Below are 11,118 nucleotides of genomic sequence, written 5' to 3'. Positions count from 1 at the left end.
GAAGAGACAAAGGAACTGAGAAGGGGGAAGTCCAGACTAAGACAGGAGTCTAGTCTGTAAAGAGAAACAACGGGAAGTCTAAGCTAGAGAAACTCTTCAAGTTACCAAAAGACATTTAGGATGAGAAATTACTTCTTGAATCGAGTCTCTTTAAGATCTTAGGCTTAGTATGTGTGGGTATTTGTATTTGCTTAGTAATCTGCCTTCTTCTGTTTGCTATCCCTTACAGTCACTGAAAATCTAACTTTTATAGTGAAACTATTTTTTGTTTATTATTATTATTCTTAAACCCAGTTTGTGCAACTGGGGCTCCATGAGGAATTGCTTTGTGTATTACTCCAAGGGGCTGCCCGGTGTCACTGTTGGTCCAGGAGGGAAATGATTTGTGCACTACCTGAACTGGCCACGCAGTGTCACAATTGCTCCGTGAGAGAAATGCTTTCTGCGTTACTCCAAGTGGCTACCCAAGTGTCACTGTTGCTCCATGAGGGAAATGGTTTGTGCATTGCCCTGACTGGCCACCCAGTGTCACTGTTGCTCTGTGAGGGAAATTGTTTGTGCATTACCCTGAGGGGCCACCCAGTGTCACTGTTGCTCCATGAGCGAAATGGTTTGTGCATTATCTGGATTGGCCACGTGGTGTCATTGTTGCTCCATAAGGGAAACTGTTGGTGCATTACCCTGACTGGCCACCCAGTGTCACTGTTGCTCCGTGAGGGAAATTGTTTGTGCGTTACCCTGACTGGCCACCCAGTGTCACTGTTGCTCTGTGAGGGAAATTGTTGGTGCATTACCCAGTGTGGCCACCCAGTGTCACTGTTGCTCCTTGAGGGAAATTGTTCGTGCTTACCTAGAGTGGCCACCCAGTGTCACTGTTTCTCCATGAGGGAAATTGTTGGTGCATTACCCTGACTAGCCAACCAATGTCACTGTTGCTCCGAGAGGGAAATTGTTCGTGCATTACCCAGTGTGGCCACCCAGTGTCACTGTTGCTCCGAGAGGGAAATTGTTTGTACATTACCCTGAGTGGCCACGGAGTGTCACTGTTGCTCCCTGAGGGAAATTCTTGGTGCATTACCTAGAGTGGCCACCCAGTGTCACTGTTGCTCCATGAGGGAAACTGTTGGTGCATTACCCTGACTGGCCACCCAGTGTCACTGTTGCTCCGTGAGGGAAATTGTCGGTGCATTACCCTGAGTGGCCACCCAGTGTCACTGTTGCTCCGAGAGGGAAATTGTTGGTGCATTACCCTGACTGGCCACCCAGTGTCACTGTTGCTCCGAGAGGGAAATTGTTGGTGCATTACCCTCACTGGCCACCCAGTTTCACTGTTGCTCCGTGAGGGGAATGCTCTGTGCAGTACCCTGAGTGGCCACCCAGTGTCACTGTTCCTCCGTGAGGGAAATTGTTCGTGCATTACCCTGAGTGGCCACCCAGTTTCACTGTTGCTGCGTGAGGGGAATGCTCTGTGCATTACCCTGACTGGCCACCCAGTGTCACTGTTTCTCCATGAGGGAAATTGTTGGTGCATTACCCTGACTAGCCAACCAATGTCACTGTTGCTCCGAGAGGGAAATTGTTCGTGCATTACCCAGTGTGGCCACCCAGTGTCACTGTTGCTCCGTGAGAGAAACTGTAGGTGCATTACCCAGAGTGGCCACCCAGTGTCACTGTTGCTCCGAGAGGGAAATTGTTTGTACATTACCCTGAGTGGCCACGGAGTGTCACTGTTGCTCCCTGAGGGAAATTCTTGGTGCGTTTCCCAGAGTGGCCACCCAGTGTGACTGTTGCTCCATGAGGGAAACTGTTGGTGCATTACCCTGAGTGGCCACCGAGTGTCACTGTTCCTCCCTGAGGGAAATTCTTGGTGCATTACCCAGACTGGCCACCCAGTGTCACTGTTGCTCCGTGAGGGAAATTGTCGGTGCATTACCCTGACTGGCCACCCAGTGTCACTGTTGCTCCGTGAGGGGAATGCTCTGTGCAGTACCCTGAGTGGCCACCCAGTGTCACTGTTGCTCCGTGAGGAAAATTGTTCGTGCATTACCCTGAGTGGCCACCCAGTGTCACTGTTGCTCCGAGAGGGAAATTGTTGGTGCATTACCCTGAGTAGCCACGGAGTGTCACTGTTGCTCCGTGAGGGAAATGCTTTTTGCGTTACCATGAGTGGCCACCTAGTGTCACTGTTGCTCCGTGAGGGAAATTGTTTGTGCATTACCCTGAGTGGCCACCCAGTGTCACTGTTGGTCCATGAGGGAAATGGTTTGTGCATTATGTGGATTGGCCACCCAGTGTCACTGTTGCTCCATGAGGGAAACTGTTGGTGCATTACCCTGAGTGGCCACGGAGTGTCACTGTTGCTCCGTGAGGGAAATTGTTGGTGCATTACCTAGAGTGGCCACCCAGTATCACTGTTGCTCCGTAAGGGGAATGCTTTGTGCATTACCCTCATTTGCCACCCAGTGTCACGGTTGCTCCGTGAGGGAAATTGTTGGTGCATTACCCTGACTGGCCACCCAGTGTCACTGTTGCTCCTTGAAGGAGTTTGCTGGTGCAATACCCAGAGTGGCCACCCAGTGTCACTGTTGCCCCTTGAGGGAAATGGCTGGTGCATTACCCTGACTGGCCACCAAGTGTCACTGTTGCTCCTTGAGGGAAATTCTTGGTGCATTACCCAGAGTGGCCATCCAGTGTCACTGTTGCTGCGTGAGGGGAATGCTCTGTGCAGTGCCCTGAATGGCCACCCAGTGTTAGTGTTGCTCCGTGAGGGAAATTGTTTGTGCATTACCCTGACTGGCCACTGTTACGAATTACACCTGGTAGGACACGCACACAAGTGCTACGAATTACACCTGGTAGGACACGCACACAAGTGCTACGAATTATACCTGATAGGTCACGCACAGTTCGAATCTAGGCTGAGGCACAAAAATAAAGTCCACAACTGCAGAGTTCCCAAAAGACACTAAGTTTATTACGCTCGAGCGTGGTGCCCCCCTGCTAGCCAGGAGGGGACCCTGAATACAGATTATACAAAGGTTATATACTTTTTAGCAAAGCATGTTGCCCTCGTGCATCGGAAACCTTAGCCAATAAACAAACCCTTGTCTTATCTACCACCTATCCCTTCTTGGTGCATTCCTCCTGCTATACCAGTATGTTAATTACACAGCATGGTCCTAAAGCCATGCATCAGTAACTTTTATTATCGGGATGGGAGGCCTCACATCAAGGCCAAGAGATAGGGAGCTAGAGAGTAACAAAAACCAGATACTGGGAGTCAAGGCAGGCTGGAGACAAGGAGGAGGATTTTCACAGGGATTTTCACAGGGATTTCACAGGGATTTTCACAGGGATTACTCCTCCTGGTATATGATGTGCTGGCATTTAAACAATGGTGGGCCCCAAACCAAAATGGAGTCACATGTGCTAACTTTTCCTTAACACCACCCAGTGTCACTGTTGCTCCTTGAGGGAAATTGTTGGTGCATTACCTAGAGTGACCAACCAGTGTCACTGTTGCTATGTGAGGGAAATTGTTGGTGCATTACTCTGAGTGGCCACCCAGTGTCACTGTTGCTCCGTGAGGGGAATGATCTGTGCAGTACCCTGAATGGCCACCCAGTGTCACTGTTGCTCCGTGAGGGAAATTGTTGGTGCATTACCCTGACTGGCCACCCAGTGTCACTGTTGCTCCGTGAAGGAAATTGTTGGTGCATTACCCTGACTGGCCACCCAGTGTCACTGTTGCTCCATGAGGGAAATTGTTGGTGCATTACCCTGACTGGCCACCCAGTGTCACTGTTGCTCTGTGAGGGAAACTGTTGGTGCATTACCCAGCGTGGCCACCCAGTGTCACTGTTGCTCTGTGAGGGGAATGCTCTGTGCAGTACCCTGAGTGGCCACCCAGTGTCACTGTTGCTCTGTGAGGGAAACTGTTGGTGCATTACCCAGCGTGGCCACCCAGTGTCACTGTTGCTCTGTGAGGGGAATGCTCTGTGCAGTACCCTGAATGGCCACCCAGTGTCACTGTTGCTCCGTGAGGGAAATTGTTGGTGCATTACCCTGACTGGCCACCCAGTGTCACTGTTGCTCCGTGAAGGAAATTGTTGGTGCATTACCCTGACTGGCCACCCAGTGTCACTGTTGCTCCATGAGGGAAATTGTTGGTGCATTACCCTGACTGGCCACCCAGTGTCACTGTTGCTCTGTGAGGGAAACTGTTGGTGCATTACCCAGCGTGGCCACCCAGTGTCACTGTTGCTCTGTGAGGGGAATGCTCTGTGCAGTACCCTGAGTGGCCACCCAGTGTCACTGTTGCTCTGTGAGGGAAACTGTTGGTGCATTACCCAGTGTGGCCACCCAGTGTCACTGTTGCTCCATGAGGGAAATTGTTTGTGGATTACCCGGAGTGGCCGCCGAGTGTCATTGTTTCTGCATGAGGGATGTGGTTTGTGCCAGTGTTACTGTTGCTCCATGAGGGAAATGCTTTGTGCGTTACCCTGTGTGGCCACCCAAGACAACACACACACACACACACACACACACACAGAACATCACATACACATCACACACAGACATTACGATACATCACACCAATATACACAAACACGTCTCACACACACACACACACCACACCGATACACAAAGAAGATGACACACGGCACTCAAGGAAACACACGACACACAGCACTCAAGGAAACACATGACACACGACTCCGACACACAGCACTCAAGGAAACACACGACACACGACTCCGACACACACAAACAACACGACACACAGCACTCAAGGAAACACACGACTCCGACACACACACGACTCCGACACTCACACATGACACACGACACCAACACTCACATGACACTCACACGATATGACACATGACACCGACAGACACACACACAACATGACACTCACAGAACAGATGACACAGACACACAACACGACACTCACACGACATGACTCACAACACATGACACAGACACAGACACACAACACGACACTCACACGACACCGACACACACAACAGGAAACACAAAACGACAGACAGAAGACATCGCAAACACGACTGACACACACACATCATAGACACAACATGTCACACATTGCACATCACACGGCACATGGCACGTTGTACACACACAATACATCACACACACAACACAGCACATGTCTCACGTCACACACACCGTACGTCGCATGTCACGCACAACACATCGCACTTCGCACTTCACAGATGCACAACATGTCACATGCGTGCGCACGCACACAACACATGACACACACAACATGACACACAACCCATCACACAGACACACACAAGTAACATGACACACAAAATGGCGCACATGACACACAAAAGTCACACACAACACATGACACCGACACACACACACACACACACAACACGTCACACAGAAGATGGCACACGACAGAACACACACGACACGTTGCACGTGGCACACAGAGCACGTCGCACGTATGTCGCAAACACTGCACATCGCAGAGACAGCATGTCGCACGTCGCACAACACATCGCACATTGCTTGTCACACACAAAACGTCGCACACACGTCACACGTTGCATGTCACACGTTGTATATCGCACATCGCATGTGACGCACAACACGTCGCACGTTGTATGTCACACACACAACACGCTGCACGACACACCAAATGGCACACAACACAACACACAAATGACACACAACACAAGACACTTACACACACACCACACACACAACCCCTGACACGAAACGTGAAATGGCACACAACACAACACACAACACACACACACACACAACACAACACAACACACAACACTTTACACATACACTCAACACAACAGTCAAGACAACACACAACACGACACACAGCACGTTACACAGACATAGAACACGACACACAACACGTCACACAGACAAACACGTCTCACAGAACACATCACACACACAACACATCACACGGCACACAACACAACACATAAAAATCACACACAACACATGACACCAACACACACAACACAGAGAATGGCACACAACACAACACACACAATGCGACACACAACATCACACAGAAAACTTCACAGACAGACAACCCCGACACGCACACACAAGATGACACACAAAAATCACACACAACAGATGACACCGACACATACACACACAACACAACACACAACGCCTCACATGACACACAAAATGGCACAAAACACAACACACACACAACATGACAACGCCTCACATGCCACAGACACACACACAACACGACACACAATGCATCACACACACACGACAACATACAAGACGACACACAACATGTCTCACAAGATGACACAATATGTCACGCATACACACACATCTCATACACACACAACACACTATACTGACACACATACATGGAACACGACACACAACACATCACACACACACACAGGACACAACACACCACGTCACACAGACACAAAACAGGACACGACACATGAGACATCACACACACAGATGACACAACACAGCACGTCTCACACACACACACAGACGACACAACAGGACACGACACACGAGACATCACACACACAGACACACGACACAACACACCACGTCTCTCTCACACACACACACAACAGGACACGACACACGAGACATCACACACACACACGGCACCTCACTCATTGCACGTGGCACACACAGCACATCGCACGTCCCACGTCACACACAGCATGTCGCATGTCACGCACAACATGTCGCAAGTTGCGTGTCACACACATAAGACGTTGCACACACAGCACTTCGCACACGTCACACGTCACCCACATGTCGCACGTTGCATGTCACACACACAAAACGTGGCACGTGGTACACAGCACATCACACGTGGGACGTCGCAAGCGCAGACCCAACACATTGCACACACATCACATCGCGTGTCGCACGTTGTACACAGCACGTCGCACATCACACGCGCAGACACACCACATCGCACGTCACGCACAACACTTCGCACACGCACAAAACATTGCATGCGTGCACGCACACACAGAACGTCACACACACAGAACCCGTCACACACACAATGACACACACATAACAAATGACAGCGACACATACACACAACACGACACACAACACGTGACACACACAGAACACACGACACTGACACACACAGAACACAACACGTCACACGCGCAGACACACCACATTACATGTCACGCACAACACTTCGCACTTCGCACACGCACAAAATGTTGCACATGCACACGCGCACACAGCACGTCACACACACACAAGAACACACACAACCCGTCACACTTACACACACAACACGACACACAACACATCACCCATGTCACCCACACACAAACACATGCAGCACGACACACAACACGTCACACAACCCGCCTCAGACACACACACAACACACAACATAACACAACACACGACACCAACACACAGACACAGAAGTCGACACACAACACATCACACACACGACAACACAACACACAACACATCTCACACACACGCTAGACGACACACGACACACACATTCCACACAACACTTGAGATGACACAGAACATACGCACAACACGTCACACACACAACGCCCATGTCACTCACATACAACCCTATACACAACCAGTCTCACAAAGACACACACAACACAACGAACAACACGTCAGACACACACACACACAACAGGACACATAAAAAGGCACACAAGACAACACATACAACATGACACACAAAACATCACACATGCACAACACACGACAGCGACACACACCCAGAACATGACACGCGACACGTGACACACACACAACACACGACACCGACACACACACAGAACACGACATTCAACACGTCACACACAACACACGACACGACATTCAACACGTCACACACAACACACGACACCGACACACACACAGAACACGACATTCAACACGTCACACACAACACACGACACTGACACACAGAACACGACATTCAACACGACACCGACACACACACAGAACACGACACACAAAACAACACACGCACCACACAGACTCTCATAGACCACGACACACAACACTGCACACAACCAGTCTCTCAAAGATACACACAACGTCAGACACACACACAAAAGGCACACAAGACAACACATGACAACACATACAATACGACACACAAAACATCACACACACACACAACAGACAACTCCGACACACACACACATAGAACATGACCAACCACACGTCATGCACACAACACAACACCGTCACACACACAACACACAACATGCCACACACACACAGAAGATGACACACAACACCGACACACACACACAACACGTCACATACACACAACACTACACACAGAAGATGACACACAACACAGCACACACACATGACACAAATAACATCACACACAAAACACACGACACCAACACACACACACACAAGATGACACATACAGCACATCACACCCACACATGACACACAACACGTCACACCCCCACAGGACACGTCACACGACACACAAAATGGTACAACACGTCACACAGACATAAGACAACACACAAAACATCACACACACAACACACCACACAGACAACAACACACAACACGTCACACACACGCTAGACGACGCACAACACATGCACAAGAGGATACACAACACATCACACGCATGCTAGATGACACACAATACACAACACGTCACACAAAACATCACACACAGAACACACCACACAGACACACACACGACACACAACACATCACACACACGCTAGATGAGACAGAACACACACACAGCACGACACTCAACACGGGGCTGGGCTGTCGGTGCGGGGGGATAAAAAAAGACCCCCCCAGCCCCTCCCCCTCCCCGCGCCGGGGTTCTGCCCCCCCCGCTCAGCCCCCGCTCCCCGACCCCGGATTTGGCCGCTCCCCTGTCCTCGCTCCCAGCTGTTTGACCCCCCCACACCCCCACAGTCAGACGACGCCCCCCCTCCCCCCCGCCAGCGCAGGGGAGTTTCGGGCCAAGTCAGGACAGAGCGAGCGTGCCGCGGCTTCAGCAGCCACTACTGAGCATGCGCCCTCCGTACTCAATGCGCATGCTCACTCCCAGCTAAGCTAGCGCGCGCAGGGGCCCATCGCCGCCGAACCCGCCTCTCGGGTCTGACCCGGTGTCACCGCGTTTGACAGGCCAGGCGGGGCGGTCTGTACGGGCTGGGCCGGAGAATTCGGCAGCGCCCCAGGGCAGGCTGGGAGATGTAGTTCCTGACGCACCTCAGGCCGGAAATAACGTTGCCCCAATGAGGGGCGGAGGCAGTTAACGGATTGCGTGAGGGCGCCCCGCTCGCTGATTGGCGGAGAGACCTCCGGGGGCAGCCGCGCGGACAGAGACTCCCGGAGCCAGGGGTGGGGGAGGGGATGGGAAACTGCTGCTGTGATTCTCTCTCAGCACATGAGGAGCGAGGGGGGCGGGGGCGGGGGCGGGTTCGACCCCCCGCTGCAATGATCCGTTTCAAAGGAGTCCGGCCTCTTCCTGCCTGAGCCACGTTTCTGGTCTCGCTGAGACGCGTGTTAATCCGGAGTCACTGCAAGACAGAACAGGGAGTGACTCCAGATTAACATGGGGGGCAAATAAGATCAGGGTGTGTCCGTGTGGGGAGGGGGTTTCAGTTGTTGCTAAAGGGAGGAAAGTTACTTTCCCTGCCTCAGGATATTGGGGTTGAGCTTCCTGGTTCAGACGCTGCTGCCTCGATTGTGATCTGGGAGCCCAGGCTGAGCAGCTGCGGCTCCCCCAGCGGGATCGGGGCTGGGGCGTGACCGTGAGTAAAGCGTCCTCTGTGCCCAGCCAAGGTGAGGATTTTCTCCAGCTGTAATTAGCCCCATGGGGCAACCCAAGGCTCTGCCCACTCCAGCGTCTGAGCCAGAGACTCCAGGTGATTGATCGAGACCTCAGGGAATGTGCAGGGCCTGGGCATGAAAGTGACTCTGCACAAACAGCCTCTCCTCCGCTCAGCAATTGCAGGAGCCGATCCAACCATAGGAGAGGAAACCCCCAGGATTGGCTGCCAGCAAGAGACGGGAAGGGAGACACAAGGAGAGAGAGAGAGAGACTGAAAAGGGCAGTGGGAGAAATAATTGGGGGGAGAGATTCCCAGATTTCTGACCGGCCCATGCATGGTTATTGCCGCATCCCTGGGCGGATTCACTTTGCTATGAACAAGGTGAGGTGCAGGGGGAGGAAAAGCCAGCTCCTGACTCTCCCTGTACCCCCTGCTGTATGAGTTTGCTGCCTTGGGGACAATGTCAGGGGGAATCCCCCAATGTCACTCCTTTTATTCTGCTCTTCTCTCCCATTTGGTTCCCAGACTTTGTTACTGGGAGGGTTTCAAAATGTCTCGCTCGTTTAGTGCTAGTGGGAGGGGCTGGTCAGTGCTGTAATCAAGTGACCAAACATTTCCCCAGCATAGAATCGTAGAACGGTAGGGCTGGAATGAACCATGAGAGGGCATCTAGACCAGCCCCCAGCACTGAGGTGTTTGTCCAACCTGTCCTTGAAAACCTCTAATGATGGGGATTCCACCACCTCTCTTGCTAATCCATACCAGTGCTTAATTATTTTTTTTTCACAATTGAGTCACGTAGTTGACTCAGATTCAATTTGTGATCTACTATAACTACCGATCGTTTTCAGTAGTACTACCTCGTAACCAGCTATTCCCCACTTGCTCGTTGTGCATTTGGTTTTCCTTCCCTAAGTCTAGTACTTTGCACTTGTCTTTATTGAATTTCATCTCATTCATTCAGCTCACTTCTCCAATTTGTAAATGTTACCTTGAATTCTATGCCCAAATAAATCTGTTAGTCTTTAAGGTGCCACCGGACTCCTTGTTGTTTTTGTGGATACAGACTAAGATGGCTACCCCCTGATAGGTGACGCTTTGTTATTTTTATGTCTGATTTTATAAGCAAGTAGTTTTTAAATGAGGCGTAACTCAGAGGTACGCAAGACAAATCAGACTTCTGAAAGGGGCACAGTAGTGTGGAAAGCCACCGGTCTGCACAGCTATTTTTAATGGGCTAGCACCTACAGTGGAGCACCCATAGGGAGACACACCTCAA

Source organism: Chelonia mydas, chromosome 28 (genome assembly GCF_015237465.2).
Source record: "Chelonia mydas isolate rCheMyd1 chromosome 28, rCheMyd1.pri.v2, whole genome shotgun sequence".
Lineage (NCBI taxonomy): Eukaryota > Metazoa > Chordata > Testudines > Cheloniidae > Chelonia > Chelonia mydas.
The sequence above is the reverse complement of the archived record's forward strand: the minus strand, read 5'-3'. Positions refer to the sequence as shown.